Genomic DNA, 8,172 nt, shown 5'->3' with positions numbered 1-8,172 from the left:
CCAGGCTACCCACTGCCTACTACTTCTTTGCCCTGTTTCCAGGCGCTCTACCTCCCAACTAGCAATGTTCACTGAGCCTTTCTTGAAACTAATGAGCTCTGATGGTTCTCCAGCCCATCATTAACAAACAGGAAGTTGCATACATAGGAGCCAGGACTTGGATACTTATATTCATAATGAAGTGTCTATATATACATGTCCTATTCAAATCAGCTGCCTCTACTGTATAGAATGTGAATGTCATCTTAGACATTCACATTACTGCTGACATTCATCTTACTGCTGATCGGGTTTCTTTCTGTATCTTTCATGCTTTCCAGGGTAACCCAGTATACATAGAAGACAGCACCATGGATACTTTTATTGGCCTAGTTTTTGAGACATGGTCTTTCTATGTAGCCCACGATGGCTTTGAAATCCCAATCCTTCCACCTCAGCCTCAGGGATGCTGAAATTACAGGTGTTTGCCATCAACTGCTCTGTTCTTGCCAGTAGCTCCCCCTTCTGGGTGGGAGTGGAAGAACAGAGCAAGAAGGGTCCTAGAAGAGGATGTTTTAACTAATGTGGGACTGCCTACACTGCCTTGTCACAGTAGCCCATTGTCTGAGGTTTGATAGAGAATCAAGATCCTTAAGATGCTACAAGATGACAGGAACGGCAGAACTTAAGAAAACAAAACAAAAGCCCAACTGTCTTAAGCTAAATGTGATTCTTGGTTTCAAGGAGAGGATAAAGATCAAGATAGATTTCAGGTTTGTGTGTCCTAAGAGAAGGGAAAAAAAAAAACAAAAACAATAATTTGGGAGCTGAGCAGTGGCCTAAATTCTAGTGGAAGTCATATCGTGTTTTCACAGCGGGTGCTTGGATGGGAGAGCCCCGTGTGAGGTTGTGTTGAAGCCTGGAAAAGGCAGCACAACTGAGGGTGTTTGCTACTTTGGTAAGAAACTCATTCCTGTCTGCATATAACTCCACTCATCTTTCCCTCCTTTCAAATACAATGCGGATTTGTTTTGTTTTGAAACAGGATCAGTAGTCATGAACCCTTCCAGCATTCTACTTCCACCTCCTGAAGGACAAGATTATAGGTGATCCCACAACACCCAGTTGTGTGTGGTGTTGGGGATGGAACACTGTGCCAACTGAGCTACATCTCCAGTTCTCACAGTATCATTCTTAATTCATTGCATTTTTTCCAGAAGTTCAAACATGACAATACTTTTTTAGCTTCTAAACTTTCTTATCGAGTGGAAATCTATATAAGTATGAGCCAAATGAAAGAAATGTGAGATTTGTGATTTATCTTTAAAATCCAAAACAACACATTACCAGAGTTAAGTAGAAAGGTCACTACCAACAGAAGAATCTGATGAGCCTTGTTACCATGTTTCTTTTAGCTGCATTTCTCCTGCTCAACAGAGCAAATCTCCTCTGAATAACCCATGGATTTCACAATATCACACACAGAGGCCAAAACAGGAATCTGTGCGGGCAGCCAGTACCCATAAGATCAGGGATGTGTGCCTCAGAGGAGGAGACCAGTACGCAAAGAGAAGCATCAGGCTCTTTCCCTCTCCCTCCCCCTCTCCCTCCCCCTCCCCCTCCCCCCTCTCCCTCTCTCTATCCTCCCTCTCCCTCTCTCCCCTCCCCTCCCCCTCCTCCTCCTTCCTCTCTCTCTTTCTCTCTCTCTCTCTCTCTCTCTCTCTCTCTCTCTCTCTCTCTCTCTCTCTCTCTCTCTCTCTCTCTTTCGTTTCAGTGAGATGGCCCTGCATACAACACAACACTCATCTTCTCAGGAGGGTTTCTCTCATCTTGTGGGATAGAAAAAATCAGAATTTCCTTCAAGATATTTAATTCTTATGAAAAAAAAAATGTTCTTGCCCTGTCTAGTAGTAACAGGCTTTCTACTTGGCATCAGGGAAAGAGGCTGGCCTCAGATTCCAGAAACAACTAGAAAGTCTACTCTCTTAATTGTCAAAGAGTGAGTAGACTTCCATTGTTTCAAATTTAACTCTGGGTGATGTTTTGTGATTTAGGGCTTGTAACCCATGATGGCTAATATTTTCAACTTAACAGAATCTCAAATCACCTAGGAAGCAAACTTCTAGGCATTATCTAGATTAGGTTAACTCAGGTGGGAAGACATATTTTAAACGTGGGGATACCACCTGATGGGCTGGGGTCAAAAACTGCATAAAAAGGGGGAAAACCAGCCATGCAGGGGCATTCAGAGCTCTCTGCTTCCTGACTGGTGGTTGCAGTGTGAGTAGCAACGCTAGGTTCCATACCTTCTCCAGTCTCATGGACTTCTCCACTGGAACTGTGCTGAAATCACCCCTTTCTTCCTTAATTCTTGCTTTTCTCAAGTATTCCATCGCAGCCATGTGGCAAATAACGAATGCACCACCCAATCTAGATTAAATTCATTCTTCAAGGGACCAACAAGGAAGTCTTCTTTGTCTTGACCACTGTTTCTGCCTCCGTCATGGTCCTTGTTCCTTCCCTGTTTTGTGTTCTGTGTTACTGTCCCCAGTGTTGGAGTTCGTCAAAAGACACAGAGACCACAGAGAACACCATTGCTGCAAAATGCATAAGGATTTTTATTGATCCAACATGTTGGGGACTCTCCTCTCAGCATGCAGGCCAGAGGAGAGACCCAGAACAAAGAAAGAACAAACTTTATACCTTTGTAAGGGACAGATTTGAGCAACATGGTAGCTGGCTTATTTTCATTGGTGTCACAAATAACTTTTTCAGGCATTGGTTGGTTTGCATAGTGGCTACCTCTGGCCTAGTGACTCACTTTGCTTGCCCCAATGGTGGATTATTATCATTTGGTCAGCAAAGCAATAGTACATTTTGAACTTATGGGTCAGCTATTAACATCACAGGGAATCCTAGCAAGGTCAGGGTGGTTTTTGGTCTTCTCAGAATTCAGTGTGGGGCGGGGGTAGGGGAATTCTCTTCTGAGAACTGTTATTTTTGTTATGGTTATTTCTCTGAGAACAGCTAATATTATTTTGGCAGCTGCAGGCTTAATCATTTTGACAGCTAAAACTGTTTTTACATTTGTTTAGTCAGCCAGCTTCCTTATCTGGCTCTGCACTTGGCCTGCTAGTACAGTTTGGAAAGCCCTTTTCAAAGGGGGAAGGTACTGGGTGGTCTTGATTTCATTTTGGATATTACACCCAGGCCCAGTCATGGACAGCGCTCTGATTCTATCCCATCCCTTTGTAGTCTCATCCAATCCCAAGGCTATCAAATTTACTTTCAGAGGTAAATTGTGAAATCAGAATTTTCCTGTGCTTTGGGCTCAAGTGTTTCCTGGTGACTTGATACCATCACTCAATCTAGACCTTCACGTTTTGTTCTAGCTTCATTTCTGATGCTCTGATGAAACATGCTGACAAGAAGCAGCTTAGGGAAGAAATGGTTTGTTTTAGTTCACAGTTCATCATTGTGGGGAATTTAAGGCAGAAATTTGATGTATCTAATCACATTAGATCCTCAGTCACAGCAAAGGAAGCTAACACATGCATGCTCACTTGTACTCAACCCCTGCAACATAGGGGATGGTGCCACCCACAATAGGCATGTCTTCCCACCTCGGTTAGGTGCCATCAAGACAATTCCCTAAAAGCCAACCTAGTTGTCTTAGTTTGCTTCCTATTGCTATGATAAACACCATATAACCAAAAGCAACTTGGAGGGAAAGAATAGAAGGCATCGTACTTGGACAATGGCTAAGAGATTTACATTCTGATCCGCAGGCAGGAGAGAGAGGGAGAGAGACAGAGGGAGGGAGAGAGAGAGACAGAGAGAGAGAGAGAGAGAGAGAGAAGCAGAGAGAGAGACAGAGACAGAGAGAGACAGAGACAGAGAGAGACAGAGACAGAGAGAGAGACAGAGAGACAGAGAGAGAGACAGAGAGACAGGGAGAGACAGAGAGAGACAGAGACAGAGAGAGAGAGGGAGAGACAGAGAGAGACAGAGACAGAGAGAGACAGAGAGAGAGAGACAGAGAGAGAGACACAGAGACAGAGACAGAGGCAGAGGCAGAGAGAGAGAGAGAGAGAAAAAGAGAGAGACAGAGAGAGAGGGAGAGACAGAGAGAGACAGAGAGAGAGAGAGAGGCAGGGGGCCTGGCGTGGGCTTTTGAAATCTCAAAGTTTACCCCCAGTGACACACCTCCTCCATCAAGGCCACACCTCCTAATCTTTGGCAAATAGTTCATCAATGGAGGACCAAACATGCAAATATATGAGCCTATGGGGACCATTCTTGTTAAAGTCACCACAGAAACCCATGAGATTTCCCCCTTCCACATCAGCAAATCAATTAGTGTCCTCGTAGTTCTGATCTTCTTTAAGCAGCCATGTTGAAACTTTATAGGTTTAGCTTCACTGACATTTCTAGAAGACACAATCTTGTAGGAGACTTCCATCCCTCTGGCTCTTACAACTTTTCTGCCCCCTCTTCCATGATGTTCCCTGAGCCTTAGGTGCAGGGATTATATCGTAGATGCATCCATTGGAGCTAGGCATAACATAATGACTTGTTTTCTGCATTTTGATTGGTCGTGGTTTTCTGTAATGGTCTGCATTTGTTGGAGAAAGAAGTTTGATGACGGATGAGAATTGTACTTATCTGTGAGTATAAGTATAAGTATTTAGAATGTAGTTAGAGACTGTTCCTGTTTAGTAAAATGGAGGTTGCAATTTCTTATTCAAGATCCATGACTTCATGAACCCTGGGAAGTTGGCTAGGTTTCCAGTACCAGGCACGATTTTCCCCTTATTGAACATTACCTCACCCTTAGGGCTGTTATGCCCTGCTAGGCATCGCTGTAGTTTGTAGGTGTCATAGTTGGGCAGATATTGACTGTTTCCCTTCCTTGGGAACTTGCATGGTGCCTATGGTACTTTCTCGTCCTGTGAAAGCTGGTCCTCGGAGAAGAGACTTCCAAGCCAGATCCAGCTGGGTCCTCTGGGTCCTGTGTCAGAAGTACAGGGTTTCTTCAGTGATGGGGACTTACCTTCTACATCTGGGCAGCAACCAAGGGCAACAGCAATGGCTAAAGTGTTTGGGGAGTCTCTTAGACGTCCCTCACCAACAACTCCAAAGGGAGATTTTCATGTCTCACCAACAACTCCAAAGGGAGATTTTCATGTCTCGCTTTGAAGTTTTTATTAGATAGCCTTGTTTGATAATTTTGTTAGATGACTTTTGTGGGGAACATTGTCAGCCCAGATGAGAAATTTTCATATAAACTATATATTATACATACATACTTACATGCATTATGTGTGATTTTAGATAACTAGATGATAATATGGTTCCTTATTAATTTTTCAGGCACCCTGACTGTTACTTCATCCCTCCTCTGCATTCTTTCTTCACTAATTAACAGTCCCCCTTTTTGCCATCTCCCCCTTTAGATCACTTACCCGAATCCTGCTGCTCCCCTTTCTATGGCTCCACCCCAACCCTGCAATGATTTTCCTGGTTTCTGTGGTTACCCCAGGTGATATACAACATCTAAAGATTTGTAATGAAGAAATGAAGATGAAAGAGAACATGGCAGAGAGGGGTGTGTGTGCCTTTATCCCAGCATTAGGAGGTAGAAGCATGTGGACCTCAGCAACTTCAAGGCCAGCCTGGCCTGTAGAATGAGTTCCAGAACAGTAAGACAGAGACACAGAGAGGCAGAGAGAAACAGACCCCCCCACACACACACACACACAGAGAGAGAGAGAGAGAGAGAGAGAGAACAGGCATTTGTCTTTTGGGGCCCAGGTTATCTCTCTCAATATAATATATTCTAGTCCAGTCCACTGATCTGCAAATTTCTTGGGTTCATTTTTCTTTACAGCTGAATAGTGTGCCATAGCATATATGACCATATTTTCATCATCCATTTGTCAGTTGAGAATAGTTAGGTCATTTCCCTGTCTGAGAAGATATCTATAGGGTAGGAAGCTGGGTCCTTTGGCCATATGCCAAAGGTGGGATAGCTGGGTCATGTGGTAGATTTAGTTTTAGCTTGCTGAGGGTTCTCCACACTGATTTCTGGAGGGCCTGGACCAGTTTGCACTCTCACCAACAGTAGATGAGGGCCCCTTTTCTCCACATCCCTTCCAGCATTGGCTGGCTATTGTTTTGTTGATCATCATTTTGACTGGAATAAGATGAGATCTCAAATATGTTTTGATTTTTAGCCATCTTTCTTATACAACTCACAACCACCTTTCAACCAGTGGTCCTGCCAGTCACACCAATCAGTAATGAAGAAAATGGCCATAGACTTGTCTGTGGGCCATCAGATGGAGACATTTTCTCAACTGATGTTCCTCATTCCAGATAACTCTAGCTTGTGCTTATGTTGACAAAAATCTAACCAGGATAATGATCTAGACAATCCCTCACCGAAATTTTCTTTTTGTGGTGATTCTGGGCTATGCCAAGTTGACAGAACTAACTCTCCTCACCATATCAAGCCTAGCATACTTTCTCCAAGTCTGGTTTCATACCAGTAAATGATACTATTAAACACCTTGCCCAAGAGTGCAAAGACCTTGTTAAAGCTGAACATTTTGAACATCCAGATTCTCAAGGGTTTACCCCACCTGAAGAAGTAGTGGCCTCAGCCCCACCCCTTGAAATAATGCCATTTTCACATGAGGAAATTAATTCCTCAGAGTCTGATAAACCAGCAATGACTTTTGCTGAAGAAAATGCCAGACAAGACAATGGTGATGTTTCTCAAGGCCCACCAATAATTTCTTCTAGACCTATAACCAGACTCAAAGCAAAGCAGTCCCCTAGAGGGGAGGGAGAAAGTGTAGTCCATGAGGAAATGCGCTACACTACTAAGGAGCATAATGAGTTTGCTAATTTATTCAAGCAGAAGTCTGGGGAATATGTGTAGGAATGGATTTTAAGGGTGTGGGATGGGGCTGGCGAGACGGCTCAGCGGATAAGAGCACTGACTGCTCTTTGGAAGGTCCTGAATTCAAATCCCAGCACCCACATGGTGGCTCACAACCACCCGTAATAAGATCTGAAGCCCTCTTCTGGTGCGTCTGAAGTCAGCTACAGTGTACTTATATATAACAATAAATTAATCTTTGGGGGAAAAGGGCGTGGGATAATGGTGGAAGGAATACAAAACTAGAGCAGGCTGAGTTTATTGACATGAACCCTCTGAGTGGAGATTCTAGGGGTTCTTTTTATTAGATATGTTCTTTATTTACATTTCAAATGTTATCCCCTTTCCCAGGTTCCTCTCCAAAAAACCCCTATCCCCTCCCTCCTGCCCCCTCCCTCTTCCCCCTGCTCCTCAACTCACCCACTCCCACTTCCTGGCCCTGGCATTCCCCTATACCTTCATAAAACCTTCACAAGACCAAGGACCTCTCCTCCTACTGATGGCCGACTAGGCCATCCTCTGCTACATATGCAGCTAGAGCCATGAGTCCTACCATGTGTTTTCTTTGATTGGTGGTTTAGTCCCAGAGAACTCTGGGGGTACTAGTTGGTTCATATTGTTGTTCCTCCTATGGGGCTGCAAACACCTTCAGCTCCTTAGGTACTTTCTCTAGCTCCTTCATTAGGGACCCTCTGCTCCATTCAATGGATGACTGTGAGCTCCCACTTCTGTATTTGCCAGGCACTAGCAGAGCCTCTCAGGATACAGCTATATCAGGCTCCTGTCAGCAAAATCTTGTTGGCATCTGCAATACTGTCTGGGTTTGGTGGTTGTTTATGGGATGGATCCCCAGGTGGGGCAGACTCTGTAGGGTCATTCCTTCAGTCTCTGCTCTGAACTTTGTCTCTGTAACTCCTTTCATGGGTATTTTGTTCCCCCTTCTAAGAAGTATCCACACTTTGGTCTTCCTTGTTCTTGAGTTTCATGTGTTTTGCAAATTGTATCTTGGATATTCCAAGTTTCTAGGCTAATATCCACTTATCAGTGAGTGCATATACTGTGTGTTCTCTTGTGATTGGGTTACCTCACTCAGGATGATATCCTTCAGATCCATCCATTTGCCTAAGACATTGATTTTAATAGCTGCATAGAACTCCATTGTGTAAATGTACCACATTTTCTGTATCCATTCCTCTGTTGAGGGATATCTGGGTTCTTTCCAGCTTCTGGCTATTATAAATAATGCT

Source organism: Mus pahari, chromosome 22, assembly GCF_900095145.1.
Source record: "Mus pahari chromosome 22, PAHARI_EIJ_v1.1, whole genome shotgun sequence".
Taxonomy (NCBI): domain Eukaryota; kingdom Metazoa; phylum Chordata; class Mammalia; order Rodentia; family Muridae; genus Mus; species Mus pahari.
This window is presented reverse-complemented; position numbering follows the sequence as displayed.